The sequence below is a fragment of the Trichosurus vulpecula genome, chromosome 5, assembly GCF_011100635.1.
Source record: "Trichosurus vulpecula isolate mTriVul1 chromosome 5, mTriVul1.pri, whole genome shotgun sequence".
Classification (NCBI taxonomy): Eukaryota; Metazoa; Chordata; class Mammalia; order Diprotodontia; family Phalangeridae; genus Trichosurus; species Trichosurus vulpecula.
The window spans coordinates 282956207-282972509 of record NC_050577.1 but is presented as its reverse complement, the minus strand read 5'-3'; the positions used below and the strand labels follow the sequence as shown (position 1 = coordinate 282972509).

The following is a 16303-nucleotide window of genomic DNA, read 5'->3' as shown; positions in this document are numbered from 1 at the left end:
TTTTCCTCTAGGTTCTTACTTTAAAAAAAACCCAGACTTCTGATATTATTATTAAGTAGCTCTTCCATTAAAAATACATGTATGAATGTATACACTTTCTCTGCAACTTCAAGCCTTAGAGTTGCCTAGACTACTAAATAGTTAAGTGACTTGCCCTAGGGTATATAACTGTGTTTCAGAGGTAAGACTTGAACCCACACTGAGACCCAGTTCTATTCACTATGCCAAGCTGTTGCCCTTCCCCTCTCCCCTTTCTTGAATTATTCAACTAAATTCAGCTTATAGTTTTAGTGTTAGATACTAGACATTGCCTCCTGATAGATGCTCAGTGTGTATGCTCAGTTATTTTTAAGTCATATCCAACTCTTTTGTGCCCTCATTTGGAGTTTTCTTGGCAAAGAAATTGAAGTGATTTGCTATTTCCTTGTCCAGCTCATTTTAAAGATGAGGAAACGGAGGCAAAGTGACTTGACTAAGGTCACACAGCTAGTAAGAGTATGAGGCCAAATTTGAACTCACAAAGATTAGACTTCCTGACTCCAGGCCTGGCACATTCTCCACCTACCTGCCCTACTGATGAATGCTACTATATTTAATCATCTCCATAAGCTCTCATTAATCTCTGTTACATATAAGAAAGAGTTGAAGCAAGTCAGTGATAAATAACTTTTAAAAAATTTGTGAAAATGCAGCTCAAATAAGTTTTATTTGTGCTTTATGTTGTATGGTATAAAGCATTTTTAATCTCTTCTCTACCCCATCTTTCCACATCAAGTTTTAAAGTGATGTACAAGTTGTTCTATAACAATTTTTGAAACATTAAAATTGATTGATTCTTGACCTCTGGAACATGAAAATGATATCCTTTAGCATGTCGTAGATGATGAAATAACAAACACTTTAACATTCCTTATTTTCAGGCCTAGAGCCAGTATTTCTATCACTTGGCCTAAATATAAACCTAGTTGTTATATATTTGAGATAAAATTCCAACAGCTGGTTGTGATGTGATCTTAAGGTTATTAATGGAAACTCCTTGAGAGCTTCCAATAAATAAGAGCCTTGAGAGCAGAGACTTTCATTATTGTCTTTGTAGCACCAGCCTAGGAACAGTACCTGGCACATAGTCTGGGCTTAATAAAGGATTGTTAATTGATTGATTCTTGGTATTTACTTAACTCCTCAAGAGCTTTTAAAAGAGGGAAGTAAAAGAGATACCTGCTTTTCTGCTTTTCTTAGTGATATGCAAAATTCAAATTAAAATGGGACAGCATAAAATAGTTCAACTTTATATTATTACTGTATCTGTTTAGTACCATTTTCAAGAAAATTCTTCACATGTAACACAATCCACTTGAAAATGCAGTAATCCGTTGCTTATTTTTGTCTCAGTGAATATTTTCCTGTTACAGTACACACTTTGGTCAAGGAAAATAGCTTGGTATAAGCCACATTCAAGCTCTCCCGCTTTTCTCTGAAGTGTTTTCTATTTCTTTTTTCATTTCCCTTTTCTCCCTTCTTCCTATAGATTAATCTAACTTTTTGTATTTTGTTAATGAGAGCATCTACCTGTTCTTTTATCCTGAAAAAATATATATATTAGCCAAATCCACTGAAATTCCTTATTGGTTTTCCCTCCCTTTTTATACAGTTTTGATTTTAGAACAGGGTTGTCCAAACTTAGGTTATCTTAGGGCCGCATTAAAATAAAATAATTATTCGAGGGTCGCACCCAGAGTAAAAAATATAGTGCACTAATAGAAAGTGGGAGGACACATGTCATAAATATGACAGGCGAAGGCGTGAAGCACTGAAAGTAAACACAAAACAGCAAAGCAACAGCACAACAGTATAAAGGTACGTGCATACTGACTAGTCTACATCATACAGATAGAACACATCCCACAGATTGATTGAAAATGCCGTGTGCTATGTTCCGTCCGTAATACTGCTTAAAAACACCAAAGAAAATTAATATCAGTGGAATAGGATAGGTACACAAGTAGGAGAAATCAACAAGTTTAGCAATCTACTCTTTGATAAACCCAAAGAGGCCAGCTTCTGGGCTAATAATTCACTATTTCACAAAAACTGCTGGGAAAATTGGAAAATGGTAGGGCAAAAACTGGGCATAGACCAGTATCTTACACCATATACCAAAATAAAGTCAAAATGGGTTCATGATTTAGGAGTAAAAGCTGATACTATAAGTAATTTGGGAAAGCAAGGAATAGTTTACTTATCAGATTTATGGAAAAGTAAAGAATTCATGACCCAACAAGAGATAGAGAGCATTACAAAATGCAAAATGGATAATTTTGATTATGTCAAATTGAAATGTTTTTGTACAAAAAAAGCCAATGCAACAAAAATTAGGAGGGAAGCAGAAAATTGGGAGAAAATCTTTGCAACTAGTATCTCTGATAAAGGCCTCATTTCTAAAATATACAGAGAACTGAGCCAAATATATAGGAATACAAGCCATTCCCCAATTGAGAAATGGTCAAAGGATATGAACAGGCAGTTTTCAGAGGAAGAAATTAAAGTTATCTATAGGCATATGAAAAAATGCTCTGGATCACTACTAATTAGAGAAATTCAAATCAGAACACCTCTTAGATACCACATCTCTCCTGTCAGATTGGCTAAAATAACAAAACAGGAAAATGATAAATGCTGGAAAGGATGTGGGAAAATTGGAACATTGTTACATTGCTGGTGGAGTTGTGAGCTGATCCCGCCATTTTGGAGAGCAGTTTGGAACTATGCCCAAAGGGCTATAGAAATGTTCATACCCTTTGACCCAGCAATACCACTTCTAGGGTTGTATCCCAAAGAAATCACGCAAGTGGGAAAAGGACCCATATGTACAAGGATATTTATAGCGGCTCTTTTTGTGGTAGCCAAGAATTGGAAAGCAAAGGGATGCCCATCAATTGGGGAATGGCTGAACAAGCTGTGGTATATGAAGGTGATGGAATACTATTGTGCCATAAGAAATGGGGATGATGCAGACTTCGTAACAACCTGGAAAAACCTACACGACATAATGCTGAGTGAGCGGAGCAGAGCCAGGAGAACGTTGTGCACAACCACAGATATATGGATTCTGTGAGGACCAACCCTGACATACTTCGCTCTTCTCAGCAACCTAAGGTGCAAGGACAACTCCAGGGGACTCACGATGGAGAATGCTATCTTCATCCAGAGAAAGAACTGTGAAGTTTGAATACAGATTGAGGCGCACTACATGCTCGCCTTTTTTGCTTCTCTTTTGTTTTTGTTTTTGGGTTGTTTTTTTTTTCTGTTTCTGTTTCTTCTTTCTCATGATTCATTCCATTGGTCATAATTCTTCTCCACAACTTGACTAGTGTATAAATTAATTCAATGCGAAGTTATACATGATAGTTATATGAGATTCCATGCCGTCTTGGGGAGGGAGGGGAGAAAATCTGGAACTCAAAATTATGTAGAACCGTGTGTGGTAACCAAAAAAATAAATAAATAAATTAAAAAAATCTAATACGCATTCCATGCAAATTATTATTTTATTTTTTTGCTTGTGAAAATTAAAGCCCACAGGCAGGCCACATAAAATCGCACTGCAGGCATCATGCAGCCTGTGGGCCATATTTTGGACAGCTCTGTTATAGAACATGGTTAGTTTACAAGGTATAATTTGCTTCACTTCTTATTTGCTTAGCACAAACAATGAATTTGTAGACATTGACTTTCCATGATTTTCTGAAGATTGATTTCTGAGATTTTGAGACATATATGTATATATGGGGGTTAGAGACATGGGGGGAAGAGAGAACACATTGGGATTTTGTTTGTGAAATCTGTCTGTTGTTTTTTCAGACCCTATGTATTTTCTAATTAGCATACCTTGACTTTAAAACACACACGCGTGCGCGCATGCACACACACACACACACACATATACACACACATGCTGCCTTGTTTTTTTTTTTTTTGGCACTGAGATAGAAGAATAGGGGGTGGGAAGCCCTTGTAACAAATAAACATAGTGAGGCAAAACAAATCCACAATAGTGCCATGTCCAAGAGTGTGTCTATGAACCTTGTGTCAATCACCTCTTTGTCAGAGGATGAGTAACATGCTTCATCATAAGTTCTCTTCTGAAGATGTGGTTTTTAATGGCTTTGATCAGAGTTCTAATTCTTCCATAGTTGTTTTAGTTTACAATTTTGTTAAGCTTGTATACATTGTTGTCCTGGTTATACTCAATTCACTGCATCAGTTCATACTGGCCAGGATTCTTGGAAATTGTCTCTTTCATCATAACTTATAGTACAATAATATTCTATTACAATCATATGCACCACAATTTGTCCAGCCATCTCTCAGTTGTCTAGTAGGCAATCTAAGGCACCCCTTTAGATTCTAGTTCTTTGCTTTTTCTTCCCCACTGCCATTTAATCTCAGTTTGAGATTCAAGGTGTTTTGCTTGTGACTATTCCATTTGTGATGCTATTCTCCCTCTCAACCACCACCTCTATCCCAGATTATCAGATTATTTGCATGTTGAGTCTGATGTGTTTGTATTCCAAACTGTTTCTCTGTGTGTGTGTATATATATATATATATATATATATAAGCTTGAGAGTGTGTACTCAAGCCTCCTTTATATCAGATAAGAGTGATGTTCATCTGATGCCTAGTCCCTCCACCAATTCTTCCACATTTTCATAGTCTCCTTGTGTATCCCACTTATAAGAAATAGCAAGTTTTACACCCTTCCTCCTCCTTTCTGTACTAATATTTTGCTTCTTTTACTCTCACACCTCTTCCTTCTTAAATTTCTTAGTATAAATCTAATTCGCCCCATAGAATCTTTGTATTTAGCTCCCTCAGTACCCATTAAAAACACTGAAACTCTGAAATGACACTTGTTTCTCCTCCCCTATTAAATATTAGTACTAGATGAAGGCAGAGCCAAGATGGTGGCTGGAAAGCAGGGACTTGTGTGAGCTCCCCGCCAGGTCCTTCAAAAAACCTATAAAAAATGGCTCTAAAAAAATTCTAAAACTGCAGAACCCACAAAATAGCAGAGGGAACCAGGTCTCCAGCCCAGGACAGGTCGATGGGTGAGGTCTGTCGGGGATAGAGCTGGGAGTAGAGCCCAGCATGGGCAGCAGCAGGACCAACCAGACCAGGAGCCAGGCAGGAACAGGCCCTAGCGCCCTGAATCAGTGAGCTGTGGCAGTTACCAGACTTATCAACCCACAAACACCAAAGACAACAGAGAAGGTTAGTGGGAAAAGCTGCTGGGGACAGAGTGGAAGGAGTTCATGGTTTGGCCACCACCCCCGGGGGCAGTGGAGATGGTGCAGCTACAGAACTACAGCTGCAGTTGCTTCTGGCCCCAGGCCCACCAGGTGGGAGGAATTGAGTGGTGGATCAGAGCAGGAGTGTAGAGCCAGCCTAAGATCTGAGTCAGGTCCAGGTTGGTGGTTCTTAGGGAAGGAGGAGTGCTGGTGTGGCAGAGCTGGCTGTATAGAAATAGCTCTGAAAACAACAGCACAGCCTCTCAAGCCTGCAACAAAGTACTCTTTTTTTTTTAATTTAAATTTATTTATTTAACATATTTAGTTTTCAGCATTGATTTTCACAACAGTTTGAATTACAAATTTTCTCCCCATTTCTACCCTCCCCCCCACTCCAAGATGGCATATATTCTAGTTGCCCTGTTTCCCAGTCAGCCCTCCCCTCTATCACCCCCCTCCCCTCTCATCCCCTTTTCCCTTCCTTTCTTGTAGGGCAAGATAAATTCCTAGGCCCCATTGCCTGTGTATCTTATGTTTTGGTTGCATGCAAGAACTTTTTTTTTTTTGTTTTTGAACATCTGTTTTTAAAACTTTGAGTTCCAAATTCTCTCCCCTCTTCCCTTCCCACCCACCCTCCCTAAGAAGTCGAGCAATTCAACCTAGGCCACATGTGTATCATTATGTATAACCCTTCCACAATACTCATGTTGTGTAAGACTAACTACATTTTGCTCCTTCCCAACCCATCCCACTTTATTGAATTTTCTCCCTTGACCCTGTCCCCTTTGCAAAGTGTTTGTTTTGATTACCTCCACCCCCATCTGCCCTGCCCTCCATCATCCCCCCCCTTTTATTTAATTTTTTTTTTATCTTCCTCCCTCTTCTTTCCTGTGGGGTAAGATACCCAACTGAGTATGTATGGTATTCCCTCCTCAGACCAAATATGATGAGAGCAAGGTTCACTCATTCCCCCCTCCCCTGCCCTCTCCCCTCCTTCCACAGAACTGCTTTATCTTGACACCTTTATGCGAGAAAATCCACCCCATTCTATCTCTCCCTATCTCCCTCTCTCAGTATGTTGCTCTCTCATCCCTTAATTTCCTTTTATTTCTTTTAGATATCTTCCCTTCATCTTCAACTCACCCTGTGTCTGCTCTCTCTCTTTTACATATATATATACATATATATATGTGCGCACACACACACACACACACATATATATACACATACATACACATACATAGATATACACATAGATATATACATACATACACATTCACTTATATATATATGTACATAAACATATATATATATATGCATATTCCCTTCAGCTACTCTAATACTGAGGTCTCATGAATCATACATGTCATCTTTCCATGTAGGAATGTAAACAAAACAGTTCAACTTTAGTAAGTCCCTTGCAATTTCTGTTTCTTGATTACCTTTTCATGCTTCTCTTGATTCTTGTGTTTGAAAGTCAAATTTTCTATTCAGTTCTGGTCTTTTCCCTGAGAAAGCTTGAAAGTCCTCTATTTTATTGAAAGTCCATATTTTGCCTTGGAGCATGATACTCAGTTTTGCTGGGTAGGTGATTCCAGGTTTTAATCCTAGCTCCATTGACCTCCAGAATATCGCATTCCAAGCCCTTCGATCTCTTAATGTAGAAGCTGCTAGATCTTGGGTTATTCTGATTGGGTTTCCACAATACTCAAATTGTTTCTTTCTGGCTCCTTGCAGTATTTTCTCCTTGATCTGGGAGCTCTGGAATTTGGCGACAATATTCCTAGGAGATTTCTTTTTGGGATCTATTTGAGGAGGCGATCGATGGATTCTTTCAATTTCAATTTTGCCCTGTGGCTCTAGAATATCAGGGCAGTTCTCCTTGATAATTTCTTGAAAGATGGTATCTAGCCTCTTTTTTTGATCATGGCTTTCAGGTAGTGCAATAATTTTTAAATTCTCTCTCCTGGATCTATTTTCCAGGTCAGTGGTTTTTCCAAGGAGATATTTCACATTGTCTTCCATTTTTCATTCCTTTGGTTCTGTTTTATAATATCCTGATTTCTCATCAAGTCACTAGCTTCCACTTGCTCCAATCTAATTTTTAAAGTAGTATTTTCTTCAGTGGTCTTTTGGACCTCCTTTTCCATTTGGCTAATTCTGCCTTTGAAGGCATACTTCTCCTCATTGGCTTTTTGGAGCTCTTTTGCCATTTGAGTTAATCTATTTTTTAAGGTGTTGTTTTCTTCAGTGTATTTTTCAATATTTTTTTGGGTCTCCTTTCGCAAGTCATTGACTTGTTTTTCATGGTTTTCTTGTATCCTTCTCATTTCTCTTCCCAATTTTTCCTCTACTTCTCTAACTTTCTTTTCCAAATCCTTTTTGAGCTCTTCCATGGCCTGGGGCCAGTTCATGTTTTCCTTGGACGCTTTTGTTGTAGGCTCTATGACTTTGTTGTCTTCTTTAGGCTGCATGTTTTGGTCTTCTTTTTCACCAAAGAAAGAATCCAAAGTCTGAGACTGAATCTGGGTGTGCTTTCGCTGCCTGGCCATATTCCCAACCAACTAACTTGATGCTTGAGTTTTTCAGCGGGGTATGACTGCTTTTAGACTAAAGAGTTCTATGTTCCACGTTTGGGGGGGATGTGCCAGCTCTGCCACACCAGCACTGCTCCTTCCCCAAGAACCCCCAACCCGGACTGGGCTTAGATCTTCAGCAGGCTGTGCACTCCTGCCCTGATCCACCACTTAGTTCCTCCCACTAGGTGGGCCTGGAGCCGGAAGCAACAGCAGCTGTAGCTGCCCCACCTCCGCTACCCCCCCGGGGCTGGAAGCCGAACCGGAACTCCTTCCACTCCCACAGCTTTTCCCACTAACCTTCTCCGCTGCCTTTGGTGTTTGTGGGTCGAGGGGTCTGGTAACTGCCGCAGCTCACATATTCAGGGCGCTAGAGGCCCCATCCACCCAGTTCCAAGTTTGGTTGTTCCACGCCGCTCAGGCTGGGCTCTGCTCCACTCCGTTCCCAGCTCCCAGCTCCGTGTGGGATAGACCTCATCCAGAGACCATCCAGGTTGTCCTGGGCTGGAGCCTTGCTTCCCTCTGCTGTTCTGTGGGTTCTGCCATTCTAGAATTGGTTCAGAGCCATTTTTTATAGGTTTTTGGATGGACTCGGTACGGAGCTCACTCTAGTCCCTGCTTACCAGCCACCATCTTGGCTCCGAACCCTGGACATCAACAAAGTACTCTTTACAAGCAGTCATACCCCAACGAAAAATTCAAGGGTCAAGTAAGTTGGCTGGGAACATGGCCAGGCAGCGACAACACACCCAGATTCAGTCTCAGACTCTGGAATCTTTCTTTACTGACAAAAAAGACCAAAACATATAGCCAGAAGAAGTCAACAAAGTCAAACAGCCTACATCAAAAGCCTCCAAGAAAAACATGAACTGGTCTCAGGCTATGGAAGAGCTCAAAGAGTATTTGGAAAAGCAAGTTAGAGACATAGAGGAAAAATTGGGAAGAGAAATGAGAGTGATGCAAGAAAACCATGAAAAACAAGTCAATGACTTGCTAAAGGAGACCCAAAAAAATACTGAAAAATATGCTGAAGAAAACAACACCTTAAAAAAATAGACTAACTCAAATGGCGAAAGAACTCCAAAAAGCCAATGAGGAGAAGAATGCCTTCAAAGGCAGAATTAGCCAAATGGAAAAGGAGGTCCAAAAGACCACTGAAGAAAATACTACCTTAAAAATTAGATTGGAGCAAGTGGAAGCCAGTGACTTGATGAGAAATCAAGATATTATAAAACAGAACCAAAGGAATGAAAAAGTAGAAGAAAATGTGAAATATCTCATTGGAAAAACCACTGACCTGGAAAATAAATCCAGGAGAGATAACTTAAAAATTATTGGACTACCTGAAAGCCATGATCAACAAAAGAGCCTAGATATCATCTTTCAAGAAATTATCAAGGAGAACTGCCCTGATTTTCTAGAGCCACAGGGCAAAACAGAAATTGAAAGAATCCGCCAATCACCTCCTCAAATAGATCCCAAAAAGAAAACTCCTAGGAATATTGTCGCCAAATTCCAGAGCTCCCAGATCAAGGAGAAAATACTGCAAACAGCCAGAAAGGAACAATTTGAGTATTGTGGAAAATCAATCAGAACAGTGCAAGATCTAGCAGCTTCTATATTAAGGGATCAAAGGGCTTGGAATATGATATTCTGGAGGTCAATGGAGCTAGGATTAAAACCAAGAATCGCCTATCCAGCAAAACTGAGTTTCATGCTCCAAGGGAAAATATGGATTTTCAATAAAATAGAGCACTTTCAAGCTTTCTCAGTGAAAAGGCCAGAGCTAAATAGAAAATTTGACTTTCAAACACAAGAATCAAGAGAAATGTGAAAAGGTAAACAAGAAAGAGAAATCACAAGGGACTTACTAAAGTTGAACTGTTTTGTTTACATTCTTACTTGGAAAGAGGATGTGTATGATTCATGAGACCTCAGTATTAGGGTAGCTGAAGGGAATATGCATATATATGTGTGTGTGTGTGTGTGTGTGTGTGTGTGTGTGTGTGTGTGTGTCTGTGTGTCTGTGTGTTTATACATATGTATATATAGACAGAGGATACAGGGTGAGTTGAATATGAAGGGATGATATCTAAAAAAAAATCAAATTAAGGGATGAAAGAGGAATATATTGACAGAGGGAGAAAGGGAGAGATAGAATGGGGTAAATTATCTTGCATAAAAGTGGCAAGAAAAAGCAGTTCTGTAGGAAAGAAGGAGGGGGCAGGTGAGAGGGAATAAGTGAATCTTGCTCTCATCGGATTTAACCTGAGGAGCGGATACCATAAACACTCAATTAGGTATCTTACCCCACAGGAAAGAAGGAGGAAGAAGATAAAAAGGGGGGATAATAGAAGGGAGGTCAGATAGGGTGAGGAGGTAATCAAAAACAAACACTTTTGAAAAGGGACTGGGTCAAGGGAGAAAATTCAATAAAGGGGGATAGGTTAGTAAGGAGCAAAACATAGTTAGTCTTTCGCAACATGAGTATTGTGGAAGGGTTTTACATAATGATACACATGTGACCTATGTTGAATTGCTTGCCTTTTTAGGGAGGGTGGGTGGGGAGGGAGGAGGGGAGAGAATTTGGAACTCACAGTTTTAAAAACAAATGTTCAAAAACAAAAAAAAAAGTTTTTGCATGCAACTAGGAAATAAGATACACAGGCAATGGGGCATAGAAATTTATCTTGCCCTACAAGAAAGGAAGAGAAAAGGGGATGGGAGGGGAGTGGGGTGACAGAAGGGAGGGCTGACTGGGGAACAGGGCAACCAGAATATATGCCATCTTGGAGTGGGGGGGAGGGTAGAAATGGGGAGAAAATTTGAAATTCAAACTCTTGTGAAAATCACTGCTGAAAACTAAATAACATTAAACAAATTAAATAAAAATAAAAAGAATATTAGTACTACCTTGTCATACAACCTCTTCTATTTGCTCCAACAAATTTATCTTTATAGGTTTCTCTGGATGCTTAAGTTTGTATTTCAGAATTCTCACTCAACTCTGGTCTTTTTATCAGAAACAATTAAAGGCCTTCTATTTCATTTAAAATTCATATTTTTCCCTCTAGAATTATACACAGCTCTTTAGGGTAAGTTATTCTTGGTTGTAAATCTGTATTTTTTGCCTTCTGCAATATATTTTTCTAAGCTCTCTACTCCTTTGTAGTCGTGACTGCCAAGTCTTGTGTAATTATTTGGTAATTTGTGGAACTTGATTGGTACTTGGAACTTGGTTGGTACTTGGTTGTCCTTGATTGGTACTTAATTGAACTACAGCTAGATGGTTTGGTAGATAGAGTGTAAGGCCCAAGTCAGGAAAACCTCCTCCCTTCAACTTTTTTACCTTCTGTTCGTGCCTTACTTTCCTCCTTTGGAATTTAATTTCCTTGGGAGCAGGAACTGTCTTTCTTTTTTGCTTGTCTGCTATTCCCAGGACTTAGCATAGTGCATAGTACATGGTAAGCATTTAATAAATGTTTGTTGATTCAATTTGAAATACAGTTATCAAAATATTTTTTAAAAAACAAGTTCACAGACCACAGGTTTAGAGCCCTTGATGTAAAGGATAGTCATGTGTGTTGCTGGAATTTACAGTGAAATCATTAGTGAGTCCAGTAGTGACTACAATGCCATAATGGACTTGAAAATTATTTGAAAAAGTGTATTTTTTTTGTGGGAAGAAGAAAACACAAAGGAATAGGTCAAGAGAAGATCATTAGGAAGGGAAAGTCATACAGCATTTTTAATTGATATGCAGTCAGTAGATCAGTAATTGAGTAACTTGCATTCATTTTCTTTCTTAAAAATAAGTTTAAATTGATGTCTTTGTTTTATTATATCATCATAATTTTCCTGAGTATCCCTTCATTCCCTCCTCCCAGAGAGCTGCTATACAGTGTTACAAATGATATTTCAAAAAGAAAGAAAAGGAAGAGGAAAAAAAATCAGTATAACCAATTAATACATTGAAAACGTCTGAAAATATGTACAATACCTTTAGACTTCCCACCTTTACAAAGAGGTGGGAAGTGTCCTCTGATATCTCTTCATTTGAGACATGCTTGATCTTTTTTTGTGTGTGATCATTACCTTTATTTGATATTTTTTAGTTTCAGCATTGATTTCCACAAAATTTTGAGTTACAAATTTTCTCCCCATTTCCACCCTTCCCCCACTCCAAGATGGCATATATTCTGATTGCCTGTTCTGCAGTCAGCTCTCCTTTCTATCACCCCCCTTTGGATTACCTCCTCCCCATATCTTCCCTCCCTTCTATCGTCCCCCCCTTTTTATCTCCTTCCTCCTTCTTTCCTGTGGGGTAAGATACCAAATTGAGGGTGTATGTTATTCCCTCCTCAGGGCAAATCCCATGAGAGCAAGATTCACTCATTCCCCCTCACCTTCCCCCTCTTCCCTTCCAATGAACTGCTTTTTCTTGCCACTTTTATGCGAGATAATTTACCCTATTCTATCTCTCCCTTTCTCAACATATTCCTCTCTTATCCCTTAATTTGATTTTATTTTTTTAGATATCATCCCTTCATATTGAACTCACCCTGTGCCCTCTGTACATATTTGTGTGTGTGTGTGTGTGTGTGTGTGTGTGTGTGTGTGTGTGTATTCCCTTCAGCTACCCTAATACCGAGGTCTCATGAATTATGCACATCATCTTTCCATGTAGGAATGTAAACAAAACAGTTCCACTTTAGTAAGTCCCTTGTGATTTCTCTTTCTTGTTTACCTTTAAATTCTTCTCTTGATTCTTGTGTTTGAAAGTCAAATTTTCTATTCAACTCTAGCTTGAAAGTCCTCTAATTTATTGAAAATCCATATTTTGCCTTGGAGCATTATACTCAGTTTTGCTGGATAGGTGATTCTTGCTTTTAATCCTAGTTCCATTGACCTCCGGAATATCATATTCCAAGCCCTTTGATCCCTTAATGTAGAAGCTGCTAGATTTTGTGCTATCCTGATTGTGTTTCCACAATACTCAAATTGTTTCTTTCTGGTTGTTTGCAGTATTTTCTCTTTGATCTGGGAGCTCTGGAATTTGATGACAGTATTCCTAGGAGTTTTCTTTTTGGGATCTTTCTCAGGAGACAATCTTTGGATTCTTCCAATTTCTATTTTGCCCTGTGGCTCTAGAATATCAGGGCAGTTCTCCTTGATAATTTCTTGAAAGTTGATATCTAGTCTCTTTTTTTGATCATGGCTTTCAGGTAATACAATAAGTTAATCTCTCCTGGATCTATTCACCAGGTCAGTGGTTTTTCCAATGAGAAATTTCACATTGTCTTCCATTTTTTCATTCCTTTGCTTCTGTTTTATGATATCTTGATTTCTCATAAAGTCAGTAGCTTCCACTTGCTCCAATCTAATTTTTAAGGTAGTATTTTCTTCAGTGGTCTTTTGGATCTCCTTTTCCATTTGGCTAATTCTGCCTTTCAAGGCATCCTTCTCCTCATTGACTTTTTGGAGCTCTTTTGCATTCGAGTTAGTCTATTTTTTAATGTGTTATTTTCTTCAGTATTTTTGGGGTCTCCTTTAGCAAGTCATTGACTTTTTTTTCATGGTTTTCTCACATCACTCTCATTTCTCTTCTCATTTTTTCCTCTACTTCTCTAACTTGCTTTTCCAAATTCTTTTTGAGCTCTTCCATGGCCTAAGACCAGTTCATGTTTTTCTTGGAGGCTTTTGATGTAGGCTGTTTGACTTTGTTGACTTCTTCTGGCTGTATGTTTTGGTCTTCTTTGTCACCAAAGAAAGATTCCAAAGTCTGAGTCTGAATCTGAGTGCATTTCCACTGCCTGGCCATGTTCCCAGCCAACTACTTGACCCTTGAGCTTTTTGTAAAGGTATGACTGCTTGTAGAGTAGAGAGTACTTTGTCCCAAGCTTTAGGGGCCTTGTGCTACTGTTTTCAGAGCTACTTCTGCACAGCAAACTCTGCCACACCAGCACTCCTCCTCCCGTAAGAACCACCAACTGGACCTCGACTTAGATCTAAGCAGGCTCTACACTCCTACTCTGATCCACTGCTTAATTCCTCCCACCTGGTGGGCCTGGGGCTGCAATTAACTGCAGCTGGAAGCAGCCCCAGAGCTGCACCACTTCTGTGCCCCTGGGGCTGGGGCTGATCACACACTCCTTTCACTGTGTTGTAGCAACTCTACCCACTAACCTTCTCTGTTGTCTTTGATTTTTGTGGGTTGAGAAGTCTGGTAACTGCCACAGCTCAATGATTCATGGCTCTGTGGCCTGTTCTGCCTGGCTCCCAGTCTGATTGGTCCTGGCACAGCCCATGCAGGGCTCTGCTCTTCTCCACTCCCAGCTCCATGCAATAGACCCTTCCCCATGACTATCCAGGCTTTCCTGGGGTGGAGCCCTGCTTCCGTTTGTTATTTCGTGGGTTCTTCAGCTCTAGAATTTGTTCAGAGCCATTTTTATAGGTGTTTGGAGGGACCTGGCGGGGAGCTCACGCAAGTCCCTGCTTTCCAGCTGCCATCTTCGACATGCTTGATCTTTATACGTATATTCTTTACAACCAGCTCAAGATTGCTGTGGGGTGTTGTATGCCTTCCAAATATGTGTCCAGATTTAGGCAATTCTGTGGCTACTTCAAAGTTGGCTTCTTGGGTTTATCTTTTTGTGTAGGAAAAGCTCCATTTCTGATGTGTTTTAGGAATACTTCCTCCTTTGGAGGGATCCGGGGATGGTAATTGGTAGGGGGAAGGACGATCCCCTCTCCTGCCTCTACTTCCATACTTAATGCTTTGGAATCTTTGAGCTCAGAGATTGGCTGAGGAAGCGAAGACCATGAGTATATAATGCTCCCTCATTTACTCAGATTAGCTAACAAAGGAGATATGAAGGAACTTATGCATAATGCCATGTGCTTGGGATCATGTGGACCTAATATAGGTGTATGATGGAGTTATTATGAAAAGAGTAAGTGACCTTGTAAGCTGGCTTTAGTAGTAGATGCTAAAAGCAAGAAACAATTTCATAAGCCTTTAGTAGAGGATCTCATTCTGTTCTTGTGGAAAAGTTGGAAAGATATGGATTAGACATATAATACCATTATGTAGATTCAGAATTTATTGCATGGACAATTCCTGTGGAAAATCTAGACTAGATCATTAAAGAAATGAAAGAAGTAGCCTAGAAAAGGAAGTAGTAATTGCCAAGAACCAACATGACTTCATCAGGAGGGAGGTCCCACCAGACTAACCATATTTCCTTTTTTAACAACATTGTTAAAACAATGGATCAAGGGAATGCTGTGGATGGGGGTTACCTAGACTTCTAGCAAAGTTTTTGATAGCATGTCAGGCTATTCTTTTTGAGAAGACAGAGCAGTATGGATGAGACAATAATATAATCAGATGCATTCAGAATTGATTGGATGGCCAGTCTCAGTGTAGTAGCTAATCATTTAATGTCACAATGAAAGGAGGTCTTCAGTGGAGCACCCCAAGGATTGTGATTGTTGAACATTTTTTCAGCTATAGATGGTATACTCATCAAATTTATAAATGACTCAAAACTGAAAGGAATAGCTACCACATTGAATGACACAGTCAGGATCCAAAGAGATCTTGTTAGCTTAGTGCATTGGGTTTAATATAATAAGATAAAATTCAGTGAAGATAAATGGAAAACCCTCACACTTAAGTACAAAACAATCACCTTTATAAGTGCAGGATGGGGGAAGCTTGATTAGATAGAAGTTCTGAAAAACCTGGGGCAGGGTGGGGGGAGGAGTTCGCTCTGCCAACTGCTAGCTCCATATGAGTTACCAATGTGATGTGGCAGCCTTTAAAAAAAGCTAATGCAATCTTTTAAATATATATCTGCATATAGATATATATTCCTATTTTAATTATTCTGAATTTGACAAACTACAACAAATGTTAACACTTGAAGATGTATGAAGTCACAAATCAGATTATATTCTTAGATATATTTGACATAGTTTCACAGTTCCCTTGTTTGTGTCTACCTCTGAACTCTTCTGTTTGGTGCATTAAAAAAATACTTCACTGACACTTTTTTGGGGGGTGGGCGGTAGGAGGGGGCATTACTATCACTAATCTTCCCTCTCTGTAGTCATGGTTGGGCATTGAATTTATTATAGTCCTTAGCTCCAAAAGACCCCAAATGGGGGCAAGCAAATCAGTTTTACAAAAAAAAGGAGGAGCATCCAAAAGATAGAAGGCAACATTATAGATGGAGAAAACAATATAATTGGTTACAAAGCCAGTAACATCATACATGAGGAAAACAATATAATTGGTTACTAATTCTGAAGTCTCACAAGCATGGAGGACAATATGATTGACTGGAAATCAGGAATGCAACAACTCTTCCTTACATCCTACCACTATGGAAAGCCTATTGGTAATGTCCACCTGTGTAGCTAGTTAGGTTC

The 16303-nt window shown here is 39.4% G+C and overlaps 1 protein-coding gene across 1 annotated transcript in view; it reads left to right on the top strand.

Annotated features, from left to right (window-relative positions):
• DENND5B (DENN domain containing 5B) overlaps positions 1-16303 on the top strand; it is a 219489-nt gene that overhangs the window by 104918 nt on the left and 98268 nt on the right. The window lies entirely within an intron of this gene.